The sequence below is a fragment of the Molothrus ater genome, chromosome W (genome assembly GCF_012460135.2).
Source record: "Molothrus ater isolate BHLD 08-10-18 breed brown headed cowbird chromosome W, BPBGC_Mater_1.1, whole genome shotgun sequence".
In the NCBI taxonomy this organism is placed as follows: Eukaryota; Metazoa; Chordata; class Aves; order Passeriformes; family Icteridae; genus Molothrus; species Molothrus ater.
In genome coordinates this window covers 4,757,759-4,776,759 of record NC_050510.2, presented here as the reverse complement: position 1 = coordinate 4,776,759, position 19,001 = coordinate 4,757,759, and positions in this window count along the sequence as shown.

Sequence of the window (19,001 nt, the reverse complement as noted above, 5' to 3'; positions counted from 1 at the left end):
TTTTTATCAGTCATGGAGTGAGACTCAATGGCCCATTAATAGAAGATATCTCCCCGGAGGAAGGATTGGTTGTGGAAGAGATAAAGAAAACTGCCCAATTAACAGAAGATAACTGCCCCACCCCTAACAGATAGGAATAGAATACACACCCCTATTTCCAACCTAAGACATTGGGTTATAAAAGTGGTGATATAACTGTAAAAAAGGAGTGTGATATTTGGGTTATGAAAAGGAATCACTAGTGATGATATAATTGGCTGGTTTCTATTTTAAAGTATTAAATATAATTGTAAAACTAAAAAAGTGAGTATCAAACGGTGTGGGAGAAAATCCCACTGCCTAGTCAGAAAACTATATAAGTGATTAACAGAAGTGCACACTGTGGGTTCAAGTCTCACTAGCCTATTTAGAAGTTGGACATAGTGTTTTGCTCACGAGACACCTTTTAGAGGGGTTTGCCAGATTTTTCCTGTGATTATTAAGCCCTATATAAGTGTTAGCACCTGAAATATAAAGTGTTTTGTGTTTTTTAGTATTATTGAGGCTGCCTATTTGATATACACTTGAGGATGCCTGTAGCATCAAACAATAACATTCACTTGCTGTGTAAGAGTGCTAAATGAAACTGTTTATTGTGTGAATTTTAAAGTATTTGGTGTGTATTAAATGTTTGTTTATTGTAAATGTTCGAACATAAATTGCCAAAGCCTCTCCTACGGTGGGATTGTGTGCTTAGAGTGCTCTCCAGTGTTGGCACAATGAGAGTTACTGTTATAGCATTAATTACTGGGTGTGTCAAATCTTCTGTTATCTTCTAGTAATTGCAAGGTCTGGATTTGCATTAATTGTGCATTTGACACTAAAGTGGTTGTCAGCAAATTAGAGATTCAGTATCATAATGGGATTCAGCTTGTCTTCACAAACCCAGGAAGGGGGAATACCAAGATGTTCATCTTTAGGTTCTATTTTACAGCACTGGAAGAAGTTTAAAGGCTACCTTTTAACTCAGAAATAGTTAATAGAATACTGTAATCATTGGTGGCCAGAGTATCCATTAGATGATCAAGAGAAGTGGCCTGTTAATGGTAGTGTGGATTATACTACAGTTTTGTGGTAATGTTATTTTGATGGAAAAAAAAGAGAGGTGGAATGAAATGTCTTACCGTGAAAAGATGGCTGGGGGTAGAATTAGAGGAAACTGAGGAGTTATATTCACATCCTAACAGAAGTTTTACCAGTATGGAAATTATACGGTAAAATCCAGTTGTTGGTCCCTGGATGGAATGTGGTTGGCATGCTTGAAACCTATTCTATAGTGATTCCCCACACATACAATTTGCAACCATAGCACCTACTTAGGAGGATAAAACAGACGGTGGAGCTGAGTGAAGACACCCTGTCCAAGCTTTGTAGAAATCCTTGCAGGGAGGGGAACTTGATGGTACTTTGCAGCTGAGAAACCACATAGTACCTGTCAACCAAGGGAGATTGGATAAAATGTCTTGTTGCTGAGCCAGGAACTGTGGCCAAATCACTCTCCTTGGATGAACTTGGTTCATTATAGCCTAATTGTAATATTAACACACACCTCCATCCCAAAGTTACCTGCCCATCACAGGCTGAACCTGTCTTCTCCTCCATAGGGATGCTTGCTGGGTAAGAACCATACTCTGTGTGTGGTGAATACTTTTACTGGGGATTAGAGCTTGTCTGTGTATTACTTTGAATACTTTTTTGCAGTCAGATACTATCACTGGCAATCCTCAAACCTTAAACTGTCACAATTTAATGTTAATAAAAAGTGTTATTCCATGAACTGCTAGTGTGAGTCCTTCATGGGCACTTGCAGTCACTGGCAGTGGGTAACATAGTCAAATAGTCAAATAAAGAGGAAGACCCACTGAGGGGTCATTAAGTGGGAAGACCTGCTTAGAGGTCTCCCTTACGCTGTTGGTGTTTCTCCCTGAATAAGTCTGTCAAAGCACCCTCTAATCCAGCAGGACTGCTCAGTGAAGGGTCCCCATAATAGGATGCTGACAGACTGGTCAGGCACAAGGGTCTCAGCTTTCCTAGGGCACTGACAGACAAATCAAACACTGAGGGTCAAGGAAATCTCCCCCCCTTTTCACATGACACTTATGTAGATCTGTTCTTTGAATTGAGAAACAATCAGGATTTGAGAAAGAGGTGTGATTTGATAGCGAGGGAACCAAAGGATTCTATGGTGTTAGTTTTGGAGAAGGACAATAGGCGGACATCTCCTGGACATGGTTGTTTGTCATGTAATACTGGGAAGAGATGCATGAAGCATGGTTGTGCAGAGGAAGAAATTGAACTGTTGGTAGCCCCTGGAAAGAGGGAGAGAGGAGTTGAGGCTGCAGCTCTGCAGCTGAGGAGTTTCCTCCAGCTCCAGGTGAAGGAGGCTTAAGTGGTCAAGCTGACAAAAGAGTGGAAGAAAGGATTTCGGGTTTGGAAACCGATGAAGGGTTTAGTCAGATGGCAGGGAGAACATGCAAAGGAAGAGAGAGAAGGAATGAGGAAAAAGGGGTGATCCAAGCTCCTTTCCAGCAGACAGCAGAGACAGAAGGACCGATTACAGTTACAGTACCTTTCTCAGTGACAGTTTCTAGATCTTGGAAAGAATTGGCAGGAACATATAGGGAAGATCCTGAGAAGGTGGCTAAAATCTTTGAAACCATCATCAGGACTCAGGATCTGGACAGGAATGACATACCGGTAGTTTTAGGTACACTGCTAACTCAGTGTGAAAGAATTATGGTAATAGAAAAAGTGAGGGAAGAGGTTGAGAGAGTGCATGCTCAGAATGTTCAGCAGGGAATGGTGGATTGGCATTTCCGTCTTGCAGATCCCTGGTGGGATTCTAAAAACCTGGGTCAAAGAGAATTATTGATTCAATATCAAAGATTAGTTATATTTGGGATGAAACATGCTATTCCAAAAGCTATAAATATGTCGGTCATATCAAGTGGTCAAAGGAAAAGATGAATCCCCTTCTGATTTTCACCAGTAACTCATGTATGTGGCCAGAAAGTACACTAACTTGGACCCAGAAAGGGAGGGAAATGCATTACAGTTAGCAGCATTATTCGTGGGACAATCATCTCCAGATATTAGAAAGAAACTTCAGAGACTGGAGTGGGATGATTCTAGGAACATAAACAGATTATTGGAAACTGCCTGGAAAGTATATAATAACTGAGAGAATGTCAAAGAAAGCAGGGATAGGAAATTCATAGCAGCTTTAATGAGCCTGAAGGCCCGGGGGGGAGGATGCAGAATAAGGGATCAAAGGAAGCCAGAGAGGGGTGGCTCTCATAGTTGGCCTCTAGATAGAAATCAGTGTGCAAGATGTAAAAAAGAAGTTAATTTGAAGTGTGACTACCCATGAAGAAATAGGCACACCCCTGATCAGGCTGCAAGGCTTTTAACATTAGATAAAGCTTGAAGAGACTGGGGGGAATCATCCCCAGCTGAACCCCTAGTTACCCTGATGCTGGCGAATGAACAGGTGGATTTTCTGGTGGATGCAGGGACAACTCATTCTGTTCTAAATATATGTAAAGGAGCTTTTAGCCAAGATACTGTAAATGTTGTTGGTACCATCGGGGAGAGTGAAAATCTGCCATTTTTCCAATCTTTAAAATTCAAGATAGGTAAGCAGTGGTTAACACATCAATTTCTAGATATGCCTGAATGCCTAATGCTTTTCTTAGGGGGAGATATTTTAAGTAGATTAAATACAACAACAATATTTGAAAATGGACAAATACAAGTATTTATTTCTGAAAGTAAAACTCTGGAGACTCAGGTTTTTATGTTGTTGCAGCAACCAAATGCAACAGAGGGAATCCCAGAGAAGCTGGAAAACACTGTCACTCCATTGGTGTGAGATGCCGGAATTATGGGGAAATCAAAAGCAGCAGAACCAGTAAGAACACAATTGAAACCTAATGCCAGACTTGTAAGGCAGAAACAATATCCTTTGAAATTAGAAGCTAGAAAAGGGTTAGAAGAATTAATTGCTAAATTTGTGCAACATGGGTTACCAAGGAAATGTGAGTCAGAATATAATACTCCTATCCTACCGGTAAAGAAGCCACATACTAATGAATATAGGCCAGGGCAAGATCTCAGTGCTATTAATAAAATAGTGCAAGATATACACCCCATGGTAGCAAATCCTTATACACTTTTAACTACAATTAAGGAAACTGATGAGTGGTTCACTGTTTTGGATATTAAGGATACTTTTCTGCATACCCCTTGAAAGTGAGCTTCTTCTAGAGGAGTGTCCTGTAGGTCATCTAGACTGGAGTACACCTGTTCAATGGTCTGCAAACAATCATGGACCAGTTCCCCTTTTTCCTGGGTCTGCTGTTAAGAACACTGCTGGATTCAGAAGGGCAGTTACTTTTAACTCCACATCATCTTGTTCTAACAATATTGCCTGGTATATTAACATCATCTTGGTGATAAAGATGTCCTCCTTTTTGTTCCAACACCACTGTAACTGTATGCGGCACAAAAGCAGTCAATTGCTTTCTCAGAGGTAATTTTCTTGCTTCCTGGATTAGGAGAACTGTTGCAACTACTGCCCCAAGGCAAAACAAACAGTTCAAAAGGTTTTTAAGTCCAGTAGTCCCAATGCAGGAGTGTTATAGATGGGTAATGTGATGGTTGGCTTTTGCAATTAAGGGATTAATATTATGTGTATTTTATGAGAAGCTTTATTGATGTATAATTATGTCATTGTGATTTGTTCTCCCCATAGTCCCCTTTCCCCTCCCCCTTATATGGTTGCCACCAAATGGCCTTGGCAGTCAGGACATTTGGGAGGAGGGCAGGCTTGTTACTAGGAGGCACGACATGACAACACCTGACCTCCAATCAAGTTGCAAGGAAGTATCCTCCACCAACAGACAATGAAGAAAAGTTGACTGGCAGACTTTGGGAGGGGTTAGGGTTACTTGATGGAACACCAGGGGGTATAAAAGGCGGAGCAGCCATTTTGTGCGTGAGCATGTGATGGTTTAGTTCCACGCTCCTAGCGCTGCTCTTTCTCCTTATTCGGTCCTGTGAAAAAAGCCAATAACTTGTTTTTAAAATTTTAAAAGTTTAATAGTAATAAAATGGTTATAAAAATAGTAATATAATTAGAGTAATAAAAATTTGGACAATTTGAATTAGGACAATATGAGACAATAAAAACAAAGAGTTACGGACAGTCCGGCTACCTCTTTCTGGGCAGCACAAGCCCGAAAAAGGACACCCGTTAACAAAGGATAAACCCTTAAAAACAATAGCCGGTTGCATATTCATACATCTCAGACATGATGCATAACTTTCATTCAAACACAGGAGTCTGTCTGGTCAGTGTCAACTTCTTCCACTGAATCCTGACAGCATCTTCAGGGCTGAGCGAGGCAGGAAGAAGTTAGTTTCTTCTGATAAGAGAGCAATAAATTCATTTTCTCTGAAAGGTTTACGTGTCCTGTGGCTGCTATCTCAGTGTGAGTACCTCATTCCTCTCTTTTAAAAAAAGTATCTTACATAGCATAGTTTTTATCTTAACATTATGTTATAACCTAAAACTATATTTAACACACTACTTAAGAAAATTAATACAGCATCACTTTCTAACATAACACATATAATATTCATTTTAATATTTTTGAAAAGACAATCATAAAATACGCATTTTTCACAAGTCCTTTGTTGTATTTGTTAAGGTTTAATAAACCTTTGAAATTTTAAAGTGAGTGGTCATTTCTCACAGGAACAGTCATTAAAGCATTTTTCAATTCCTGAATGGCTTTCCTGCATTCAGGCTCAGCTCTCTTTTAGAAAGCAGCTCAGGAGTTTGACAGATAGCCTCATCTTTCCTGGCCCAGACTCCTTTGTCCTTGTGAGGTAGTAAATCTCCTAAAGTACAAATACCCTTCCAGTTCTGAGGTAAAGCCTTTCCACAGAACAGTTAATCTGAGCAGGCCCAGGCCTGTGTAATTGTCCTGGGGTGATATTATTCTATCTCCTTTAGTCTGCTTTGTGCTCAGAAATGGGTCCTGTAGGCCTGGGGAAGGGGGGGAAAGCAGCGGAATTCTTTTGGCACCTGTGTTTAAAACACAGATAAGGCTCTTGGTTTTTTCCCAGCTCTCAGCTCTGTTCTCCGAGAGAGATTTGGCCCTTTTCTTTGTTTTTTAAGCTAGTTTCTTGTTTGTTAGCTAAGGCAAGAGGTTTTTCCTGGGACTGTAGCTTCTTCTCCTTCTTTTTCTGGAACTGTTCAGCTTTGCTCCATGTGAAAAACGCCAATCATTTGTTTTTAAAATTTTAAAAGTTTAATAGTAACAAAATGGTTATAAAAATAGTAATACAATTAGAGTAATAATAATTTGGACAATTTGAATTAGGACAATATGAGACAATAGAAACAAAGAGTTACGGACAGTCCGGCTACCTCTTTCTGGGCAGCACAAGCCCGAAAAAGGACACCCGTTAACAAAGGATAAACCCTTAAAAACAATAGCCTGTTGCATATTCATACATCTCAGACATGATGCATAAATTCCATTCAATCACAGGACTCTGTCTGGTCATCATCAACTTCTTCCTCTTAATCCTAAGGCGCCTTCGATCCTTAGGCAGGCAGGAAGAAGTCCGTTTCTTCTGATAAGAGGGCAATAAATTCTTTTTCTCTGAAAGATTTAGGTTTTCTGTGGCTGCTATCTCGCTGCAAGTCCTTTAAAAAAAGGTATCCTACATAGCATAGTTTCTATTTTAACATTTTTTTATAACCTAAAACTATATTTAACACACTACTTAAGAGAATTAATACAGCATTACTTTCTAACACAACACATATAATATTCATTTTAATATTTGCGAAAAGCCAATCATAAAATACACATTTTTCACTTCCGGTCTGGAACACCATCGCTGGGGGCCCCCTCCCACACCATGGCCCAGAGGGGCCCATGCCTCACCCCAGCTCTGGAGAGAACCGAGCCACACCTACAGAAAGGACTCTGAATCTCTTCAAAGCAGCAAGAGTTTTTATTATTTAACATTGCTCATTCTTTTTTTCATGCATGTGAGCAACCTGCTTGTTAAACAAACAGGTTTTTTCCACTTTCTCCAAGGGAATTTTTTCCAAACCCGTGGGGGAGGGGTTGCTAAAACCTACTCTTTGTTAGGGGAGACACCTTTACAGGACGTTTCCTTCCAAATTTGTCTCAAACTGGGAGTGCTGCACCAATCCCTTGGCTGCAGGACAAACTAAGCCAGCTCATTGTATCAGAGGAGCCCACAGCCAGTGACTTGGTACTGGTGATTATGTGACTTGTATGAGTTTGCCTTTATCTAAAAGTGCAGCACACAGTTCTCATGAGCCTGATTTCTGATACTTCTTTTTGTATTGTCCACTGTTGGAACCCAGGAAATTCCTCTGGCTACCCTGGAGGACTCAAGCCTCTGCCCAGGGGGCTCAGAGACCTTGGCACAGAGCCCAAGACCCCTGTGCCTTTGATTTAGCCCTTGGAAAAAACAATTACCAACCTTTATATGAAGAATTACAAGTCAAAAGAGTTTAAGTAGAACAATAGTTAGTTTGTCACAGGGTGAAAAATAGATTTTTGAGGTTTTTAGAATGGGGGTTCAGGAGGCAAGATGGAGGAATCTGGGCGTGTCCAGCCTTTCTCCTTCTTCTTGGCCTTCATCTTCTGCTGTGATGTTGGCATTTTTAGATTGGTTTAGAGTAGAAGCTCACTGTCTAACATAGGTGATAGGTATTGTGAAGTTATGGTAAATAATGTACACATCATTTTTTGTATAAAAAGACAACACTGCCTTGGAGGCGGGCAGTGTGCCTCAACCCGACCTGCCAGACAGACCTGCGGCGGGTCGGAGAAAGAATGTTATAGATAAGAAATAATAACCAACCTTGAGACTGAGAACAAAAGAATCCTGACTCCTTCTTCAACTGCCGGGCTGGGAAAAGACGCTTGTATATATCTCAGGGTCACTCTAACCAACAGAAATTCTGAGAGTCCACAGAGCCCTGGCAGTTTGTGTTCAAGAAAAGTTTCTATTATGATTCCAGTCCTTTCCTAGTCTCCAATTCCAAAGGGTATTGTTTACATCTTATTGGTCTGGTGTTTGGTTTCAAAATGATCTTTACCGGTTCTGCATTCCAAACTCATTCAGGAATTCCAGTTGCCCATATCAGCATTGGTCACTTCTTTCAATATTTCTGCTTCAGGTTCAGGATTCTGTAACAGAAAGACTTGGGCCTCCAAAGCCTTTTTTTCAGGAATGGGAACTTAGGTTGTTTTTTTTTAATTACTATTTTCATTTTTCAAATGTAATTTGCACATTTAATTTACTCAATACATCTCTTCCTAATAATGGTATAGGACATTCAGGTATATAAAGAAATTGAAGGGCTAACATCTGTTTACCAATTCCAAATTTTAATGGTTGAAAGAAAGGCCAATTTTCCTTTTACCCTGTGGTACCAACAACATGAATTGTTTCCTAAGTTTTCTTTTAAATGTATTTAAAACTGAATACACCACTCCAGTATCTACTGAGAAATCCATTTTCTCATTCCCCAGCATTTGTGTAACTAGAGGGTCAGCTGGGAATGACTCCCCTGATTTCCATCCTACATCTTCTAACATTAGGAGCCTTACTGCCTGATTGGGAGCCCTAGGTGGAGTCCAGGATCCAGCAGCAGCTCCTCTTTGTCCCTTTCTCCATGGACATTCCTGCTTCCAATGGCCCTTGTCATTACAAATAGCATACCAATCTCTGTCCAACTGCCTGCAATTCCTTCTCTGTCTCTTCCTGCAGTCTCTCACTCCCCTTTTTTTTTTTTTTTGTTCCACTAATGCAGCTTCAGGCTTTTGTTGCACACTCTCCAGGCCACTTTCTAACAACTTTCTCAAATGCCTAGCAACAACTTATCCAAATACCACTGGCATATCATTCCAGACAGGGTATTTTCAATACTCTCACAACTTCCTCTGGGACTTCCCTATTAAGTCCCTGCTATCAGACTAAACCCTTCATCAGTTTCTAAACCCGAAATACTTTCTTCTATTCCTATGTCAGCTCCTCTCTCCCTCGTTCCAGGGGCTGCCAACAATTTAACATTCTCTTTCTCAAATCCTGATGACTTCTTAATTCTAAGAACAAATCTGTGTACTTCATTTCACTTATCTTTCCTCTGGCAAAATAACACAAATCTAGATTAACACTAAAACAGTAACTCTTGCTGTGCCGATACTAAAAAGCTCTCTAAACACACAATCCCAATTTAGGAGCTGTTCAATAAAACAAATGTAATACACAAAAAATACTTTAAAATTCACACAATAAACAAAAAATTACATTTAACACATGGCAAATGATGGGCTTTTTTAATATATATTATGGGCATCCCTAAGTCAGGCAGGATAATACTATAATACACTCACCGTAACACACACACTGGCAAAACACTATATTTTACAGCATTAATGCTTACAATGGGGTTTAATAAGCAAAGATTATCTGAGCAAACCCCTCCACAAAGTGGCTATACATGCATGCAGCAATGAGTCCAACTAATATGTGGGAAGTGAGTGGGACTGGGACCCATTTATACAGTTTCCCAACTAGGCAGTGGGACTCAAACCCACAATCCCTTTGATACTTACATATATAATTTTACAATTCTATTTTAATAGAACGTAGCCAATTGCACCATCACTAGTTATTACATGGAAAAGCCACGTGTTTCGTGGGGTCAGTGATCGGAGACAGGGACGACACACACACACCTCAAAGCTCCACGTGACAAACAGCATGTTTTATTGGTGAGAACCTTCTTATATAGGGAGTTCAAAACTCCTGGGTCTCAACTGCTGATTGGTCTGATCCCCACACAGCCCAGCTCCTGACCAGTGAGATGTCTGCAGCCAGGATGGAACAATAGGTGAAGTTCCTGTATAGATTTAGATCCAACCTATCCTTGCCCTCCCAGGGACTCCTATGCATGCCACAACTAGTGGTTTCATAATCCAAATATCATACCCCTTTTACAGTTCTATCATCACTTTTATAACTCAATTGTATTATATTATAGAGCTCAATTTCTGTGGTGATTTTCCATCGCAGCTTATGGTTAGACATACCTTTTATGCCCTCAGTAGATCCTTAATAAAATCAAGGGGAACATGCCTTGAACTGACTGGATCCAGGGGATCGGAGGACTTCCCCAAAAAACCTTCAGTATGAGCATTGAGGTTCTTCCTGATCCCAAAAATCTGTGGAGCATCAAAAGCAGTTGTCCCATCTGAGTTGCCAAAAATTCTTTCTGAAATTGCCAGGAAGAAATGAAACCCTCCAACACTATATTTTAAATGTTGGTGAGCCAGACATTACTTTATTCTGGTCAGGGTATGTAGCAAATCATTCCAGCTACACACATCCCTTTCAAGACTTTTTGCTTATTTATATGTTTTTAGCAAACAAAGAATTTAATGTTCATTGGTTCCAAGTTACATAATTCTCTTCATCAATTAGTATTCTATCCTCTATTGGTTATTGACCTCTCAGTCCTCATGCTAATGAGCCCACATTTTTTAGTCCTCTTATCTTCTTCTCAGACAGGGAGTCTTCAACTCTTCAGACTGTAATCACCTCTGTATCTTCTAATTACTCCAACATGTCCGTGAAGGGCCATAAATTTAAGGTCCCAGATATCCAATCTTCAACTCCCTCAGGTTTTCTTTATTGAAGCTAATCAGGGTTAGTTTAGCAAATTTAAGGTTTCGGTGATTTAATGATCAAAGTAACAATAAGAGACTGTGAAAAAGAAATTTAACTAGTGATGGCTAAAAGTGGGCACTGCTTATGATTAATTAATGCCTTAAGCTTTAGCTTTTATATTTTTCAGATCTTCTACTGCATTATTGTATAATTGAACTTCATATAGAGTGTTAGTAAGCTCTCTTCACAGCTTAGTTAGACAAAACAATCCTTCCAGGCCTGAGAACCAAGGTCACCATCACAGCCTCAGGCCCTGAAAAGTATAAACAAAAGTAAATTGGGGAGGAGAAAACTGGGGGAATGTGACCTCATTACTTAAATCTATAATTGGACAATTAACCTCTGATATGCAAATAGACCAAACTCTGCCCCAAAAAACTTGTGACTGTTGTCTATCTTGGGTGTAGCCTCTGCAAGGCTTTTGCACTGCCCGAGGTGTATCTGTTAAAGGCCTTTAATAAATACCTACTTTATTATTTTAACTCTGACTAGCCTCTGTTCTAAGTAGCCATTCTTGGCATCAGTTTTTGGCAGACTCCTCTTGGGACTGGGGCATCTGGAAAACGCTCTGGACCAGAGTAACATCCAGCTCCTGCCCCCGTTGCTGGAACTGGGGGCCGCAGCTGCGATCCAGACAGTATCAGAGTGCAAGAATCCTCACAAAGGAACGTGAGTAAAGGTGGAAAGGTGGTATTTTGATTTGTTTTAGCACTTGAGTTGGGTGTTAAGAGATCTCTTATAGTTTTGTTTAGTGTAGAAGGATCCGAGTGGATCCCGGCGGGGGGGGGGGGGGGGGGGGAATTAGGTTGTTTTTTTTTTCCATTCGTTTGTTGCTTCCCACCCTGTCCACTAGTTGTAGGAAATGTCCTCCGAAAGAGAGGAGTTTTAGTTCTGAAGTGGTTAACATTGGCCTGGAGCCAGCAGTGCTGCAATGGATTAGGTCCCACACTGCTGGCCCCAAGGTCTTGAGTTCTACTCCCGTGTCTCCCTTGTTCTTGTTATCTCTCCTTCCCTGCTTATTTCTGCAAGCTTTCTTGTTCATAAGTATGAAGACATTGGATGTGTATTCTCATGTGAAAAATATAACTGAAATTCCAAGAGATAGTCCTTTGGGTCTAATATTGAAAAACTGGCAACAGTTAACTGGCAACAAATCTTTGCTTTAAAATCCTGAACTTATCAGACTCTCAGGAACAATGTGGCCAACTTATGAATTAGATAACAATGAGATGTGTGTCAGAACTCAGTACATCCCTCCGGGTGTCCACAGTTGACAAGGACCCCGCCAGGGGGCTGGGAGACTCTGGCATGCAGCCCAAAACACCTGGGGATTTGATTTTGACCCCTGGAGCAAGTTGCCAGCTTTGTATGAGGACCTGAAAGTCACAGAGGTTTGAATGGTGTAATAATAAAATTATCACAGGGTGAAAATGTGGATTTTGGGATTTTTGTTATGGGGGTTATGGGGACAAGATGGAGGAACTTGGGTGTGTCTAGCCTTTCTTCTTCTTGTGGAGAGCTAGGGATCTGCGTGCGGAAGATCTCGGGCTGTACGGGTAGATAAGAAGCTCCCCCTCACCCTGCAGTCTGACCTTTGCTCTGTACCCGGCCACACCCGGCCGGACGTGAGCAGAGGGAAGTGACACAGACTGCCCAAACCATAAATACCCCTGAGACCCCTCAATAAACGCCATTTGCTGTCCACCACATTGGTGTATGTAGCATTGGACCAAGTGACCCTGGGCTTTGGGTCACCGTGCCGGACCCCTCCGAACCAGGTCGCCACGCCGTAACGGCAACACTTCTTGTTCTCCATTTTCTGCAGTGATCTTGGCACTTGGGGATTGGTTTAGAGTAGAAGTGCACTGTCTAACATAGGTGATAGGTATTGGGAATTAGGTGTAAATATGTTATACATAGTTTGTGGCATAAAAAGACAACACCGCCTTGGGGGCGGTCAGAGTGCCTGTGGCTGCCCTGCTGAGCAGACCTCGGCTGGGCAGAAAGAAAATTTTATAGATAAGAATTAATAAACAACCTCAAGACCGAAAAGTGAAGAGTCCAGACTCATTCTTCAGTTGCCCGGGCCGAAGCAGAGACATCTTACGCATCTCGGGGCAGCAATTATCAACCAGCTACCCGAGAGATGTGGCCTGAATTTGGCAGTTTAGATAACAATTTCAAATCAAATTTGATGTTTCATATATGCAAAGATGGGTATTTTGGAGAATTAGAGTATGCTAGACTTTTCATGCTTTTATCATGTAAACAAAGCCTCTTAGCACCTAATAAAGAACAGCATGTACTGCTTTTAAGGAAAAAAAGAGAAAAAGAATGAGAAGAGACAGCCCATATTAGACCTCGGGTGTGGGGGCAGGGAGGAGATGGAGTCAGATCTAGTGGCGCCCGCTCTGAGACCTGGGCCATCCGCAAATCCGTCCGGGGCCCGGACCCCTCCCCCAGCACCGCCCACGGCCGGGCCGCCGCCACTGGCCGCTCTTCGGCTGCCCGCGCCAGCTGCGGCCCTGGCCCTGGCTCCTCCCCTACTGCCACAACAGCCACCGCAGCCATGGGCTGGGGCAGCTAGGCAGCAGGACACGGTTTCGGGCAAACCCCTGCCAGTAAAGGAGGAGGGGGGCAGGCCTTGCCAGCTGGGGATCGCGCAGGCGCCCTTGTCCACTTCCGGCTGGACGCCGTCTCTGCTTCCCCTTCCTCCGCCGGCCGTGGCTCCAGCCGCCGCGGCCCCTGCCCCGGCTTCTCTACCGCCACCGCTGCAGCCGTGGGCAGGGGCAGCTGCAAGGGGAAACCCGGCTCTGATGGGGGCCTTGCCAGTAAAGGAGATGGGGGGCTGGGCTTGGCAGCCGGGGATGGCACAGGCGTCTTTGTCGACTGGCGGCGGGACGTCCCCCCCCCTCCCGGCTGTGCTCCCCCTCCCATCCCCGCTCGCTCCTGGGCGGGCGGGGACAAAGGGAGGGGACAGCCAACTTGTGCAGCCAACGGTACCACCCCTAGAGGTGGAGCCGGGGGACAGAGTCTTCTACCAAACGGCAGAGAGGGGACCTCCCACAGAAGGAGTGGCACCCCCCCACGCTCAGGCCTTTGAGTTTCCATAGCAACATCACGCGCAGGGGAGCTGGCTCAGGAGATTACGTCATTGAAGCGAGCAGAGCAAATCCTGGGTGGCGATTCCTAGTACTGGGACTGGCCGAGGTAGATCTAACACAGCAGGTCCAACAGTATCGGACAGCTCTCGCTCAAGTAGCTCTTCTGAAGAGCAAGATGAGACAACAGCTGCTTTAAACAGGCGAAATGAAAGGTAGCAAGAAGAGCCATAAGAGAACGTAGTCCTATAGCCAAACATACTAGGTCAAAAAGTGAAGGACCGGTCCTGCAAGCCCTGTAACGGCAAGCACTCCGCAACCGGGGGCCAGTATATATAAAGGCTCCGTACTCCCTTGTCGAGTTAGAACAGTGGAAAGCTACTGTAGGCAAATATAAAGAAAATCCAGACAAAGTAGCAAATTTAGTAGAAAGGGCAATTAACACACAAAACCCTGACTGGACTGATTTGAAATCTGTGATGAACACATTGCTTGATCCCACTGAGAGACAGATGGTTAATAAAGCTATTACAACTTTGGTAGAGGCGAAAATAACAAGCAGGTTGATCCAGGGCACAGTTGCAGGGGTTTTTCCATCAGATAACCCTAGGTGGGACCTGAATGTGCCAGAACAGATGGCAGAATTAAAGCGATATCAAAATCTCATGGTATATGGGTGAAAACATGATTTCCATAAAGCTATAAATTGGTCAAAGCTATACAAAGTAAAGCAAAATTATGATGAATCTCCCACTGATTTTTTATATAGCTTAAGGGAAGCTGCTATTAAATATACAAACCTAGATCCTGATTCAGCTGATGGAAAAGCCCATCTATTTTTCTTGTTCATGGATCAAGCTACAAATTATATAAGGAGAAAGCTACATAAGATAGATGAGGTTCGAGACAGATAAATTTCTAGAAGTGGCCTGTAAGGTATATTGAGACAGGGGCCCAAGTGAGAGTTAGACACCGTCCTAGTAAGAAGGCGACTAAGGAGAAGTCATCCAATAGAACTTCCCCTATGGACAAAGATCAGTGCCCCTATTGTAAGAAATGGGGACATCAGAAAAATGACTGTACAATGTTGAAACAAAAATCCCCAGTTCCCCAACTCACATAGGGACAAGACTCATGCTCAGAATGATGGGGACCGAAGGTTTCACCCCCAGCAGAGCCTTTGGTTATAGCTAAGCTGAGGAAAGACAATATAGTTTTTTTGGTAGAATATGGAGCAGCGTATTCTGTGTTAAATACTTTGGAAGGAAAACTGAGTCAAGATAGTGTACATGATGTTGGGGTGACAGGAGTAAACAAAACACGGCCTTTCTTCCAACCTTTAAAATTCAAATTGGGCAAGCACTGGGTAACTCATCAATTCCTTTATATGCTTAACTTCCCTAAACCATTGTTGGGGAGGGATTTACTGGAGAAATTGGAAGTGGAAATTTCTCATCCATTACTCACTCCTCAAACTGCTTTTCCAGCATCACCGCAACTAGTTCTTTCCTGATTGTAGTGGTTTTCGTTTGCTAATTTAAGATTCTTTAATGTTGAGATTTTTCTGGTTAATGCACTAAAGAATGTGGCGGGTTTGGTGTTGGCTAATCACTAATACACTCACTTTTTGCTGTGAGATAGGATTAGGAGAAAGGTAAAGCAGGCTTAAAACTTTAAAAGGGTATAAAGAAAATTCTATTAAAAGTAACTAGATGGAAAAAAAGTAGTAAGAATCAAAACAAACCTTCTAGAACACTTCTCTTTCCCTTAGAACCTTTTCTTTTTCACTGACAATGTAAAGAAACTATACTCAAGATTTTTAGTCAGTTTACTATTTCTAAAATAGTTTTTCTTTATTTTACTGAGGGAGAGAAGTCTCTCTTGTTAAGGTTATGGAGACTTCTCTTCAAGAGGAAAAAACAGTTTTTTGTGGTTTTTAATTTTGTTACGAGTAGCAGCTGCCCGGGGAACTTTGCTATTGTGAAATCTTTCTCATTTCTACAAGCTTTCCCACAGCTTGTTGATGGGCTATGTTGACTTATGAGGTATTGTTTTAAAGATGAGTTGTTTAAAGATAAAAGTTATTATTATTTATTTTTTAAATTATAATCATTTCTGGGAATAGAGATCTTTTTATCTTGGAAGTACAGGACTGCTCTCTTTTTTTTGTTTAAACTTTTTATGGGATAACAGCTATTTTAACATTTGCTTATTTTAGTATGGAGGCTTTTGCTTGATATTACTTTGAACACTTTCATCTCTGTCTCGGTCCCTCTGCGAGCCTCTCAGGAACCCTGGGCCAGTCCCGAGTCGGCAGACACCGGGGGGGCAGCCCCGACACGGCTGACAGCAGGGAGACACTCTCCCGTGCCCCGAGGGTACTGAGGGCACCTAGGCTGGTCGCCTTTGCAGCAGAAGAGACACCAGAGACATCGGTAGAAGATAAAGGGCCGACTCTTAGCAGGGGTTAATCCAAGGTTTTATTCTAGGAGTCCCAAAGGAGCTCCTGCACCTCAGGGGGCCTCCTGCTGAGAGCCCCGGGAGACGTGCCAAGGTTACATTTAAAGGGAGGTGGAAACCAAAAGTAGATAACATTTTACCAACCAATAAGTGACCCTAAGGGATGGGTACTGGGGGATAGACATTTAGGACAGCGTGTGGGGCAAGGCTTGGGGGGCTGACCCCTAGCCTCTGGCTAATCACTCGACAACTTGGACCAAAACTTCTAGATGGAGGGGATGGGATGCTGAGTGATTGACAGAGAGGCAGGGTGGGGGTTTGGGGATGATCTCATCCAGGGAGAGGGATAGCACAGGTAAAGGGATGGGGGTACAGTCTGGGATAAACCATTTGGGAAAAATATGGGGATACAAAGCAAAACTACTTCAAAGTATTACAAAGTATAAAAACGCACTACAACACATCTCCCCATAGTTTTATGCATTATAAGGAAAAAGAATCTTTTCTCCATAGTTTACAAGAGGATTTCAGCTCTAAAAACAAGGCCTCTCCTCTTCTTTCTCATCCGAGACTTTTTTTTAACTGACTGTGAAAAAAGCCAATCACTTGTTTTTAAAATTTTAACAGTTTAATAGTAATAAAATGGTTAAAATTAGAGTAATAAAATTCAGACAATTAGGATTAGGACAATATGAGACAATAAAAACAAAGAGTTACGGACAGTCCGGCTACCTCTTTCTGGGCAAAATAAGCCCAAAAAAGGACACACGTTAACAGAGGATTAACCCTTAAAAACAATAGCCTGTTGCATATTCATACATCTCAGACGTGATGCATAACTTTCATTCAAACACAGGAGTCTGTCTGGTCAGTGTCAACTTCTTCCTCTTAATCCTGATGGCGTCTTCAGAACTGAGCGAGGCAGGAAGAAGTTAGTTTCTTCTGATAAGGGAGCAATAAATTCATTTTCTCTGAAAGATTTAGGTGTCCTGTGGCTGCTATCTCAGTGTGAGTACCTCATTCTTCTCTTTAAAAAAAATATCCCACATACATAGTTTTTATTTTAACTCCAAAAGCTACATTTTAACTACAAAACTACATTTACCATGCTATTAAAATGTTAATACGGCACTACTAATCAATACAACATAATACATATAGTAAATATCTGTGTAGAGCCATATAATACGCACTTTTCACATTGACTTTGATGTTTTTATGTTGTTTTTTTACATTTGCATCATGTTCTTTTCTCTCACTCGAGGGAGGATTGAAGTATTGAAAGGGTTAATATTATGTTTGAGGTTTATTTGATTTGTTGGTAACTTCTGGTGGGGAGCTGTGCCTGGGTTGTGTTAGGATCGCTCTCATAGTTGGTTTTTGGTTTTTTGTATGGGTTATAGAGGATTTTGGTTTCAGCCACGCTGGGGAGAGGGGATTTGATGATAAGATTTTTATAGCTGCGGCTAGACCTGCTCTGGCCCAGGTTCTGCAGCCTCCCCCGCCTTCCTGCCCAGCAGCTGTTGGAGCTCAGCCTGGCCAGAACGTGGCTGATGAGGGGGGGGGTCCGGCGAGCGGCCCAGGGAGGCGGAAAGGGGCTTGGCCCGTGGCAGGACTGCCCGGCCCAGCCTGGCCAGGACTGGGGACTGGGGTTGAGGCCTGCTACTTCTTCGCAGACTGGAAAGGAAAGAAAGAATTCTCGGGGTTTTTTGTCTTCAACATGTGTGTTTCACAGAGGCGTCTCTAGCTTCCCAGTGGTTCAACAGACTGTCAGTTACACAAAAAGCTTTGTATCACTTCTCTGAATTTCCTCTCATTCTAAACCAGGATACTGATATTGATAATTTTTAGTTCCATGTCTCTGGTTTTTGACTCTGTTACATACCACTCCAAAGTCATATCATCGGTGACATAGAAGAAGCTGGTGAAGAGAGATTCCATGGAAATGCTCAGGAGTCAGGTCTTCTGAAACTCAGGATTATTATTATTTTCTCCACACTTTACACAAATGACTCGGTTTTGTTCTGATATTATGGTAGGATGAAAATAAAATAAGTCACTAAGGGTATTTGCTTTCCTCAACTAACAATTTCATCTGGAAGGGAAAAGGGTCCAGCAATCTGAGTAAGAGTAAGTGAACAAGACCTGAAATTCTAGTGAATATAACCATGGGTTTGGAAATCATCAGATGCTTCACTCCTGGTTTGTCAAATTGCCTTTGAGAGAAACTGTATTCTGTCCCTGAAAATGCATGTCCCCAAGACATATTCAGCGGTTTCTGAGTCTCCTCCTTTTTCCAAATGGTTTAAAGTTGCAAAGGAAATCTTTAAGGAAATTAACTGAGGCCAGATTAGAGAAAGAATGAGGAGCTGAGACTGAAAGACCAGTTATAGTTCCCCAGTCCTTGCCTAAGCAGTATGAATGCTGCTTGTGTTACCTCGAACAGCCTAAGTGGCAGCATCCTGCAGCCACTGACCACAAAAGCATGGTCAAAAAAAGAGCGATTTAACCCTGGCCAAGACACTTGTCAGGCTTCAGAGACTTCCTTTGCTGAGATAATCTAGACTTAGAGTTTTGTGCTCAGTTCTTGTATCCTCCAAAGCTGCCCAA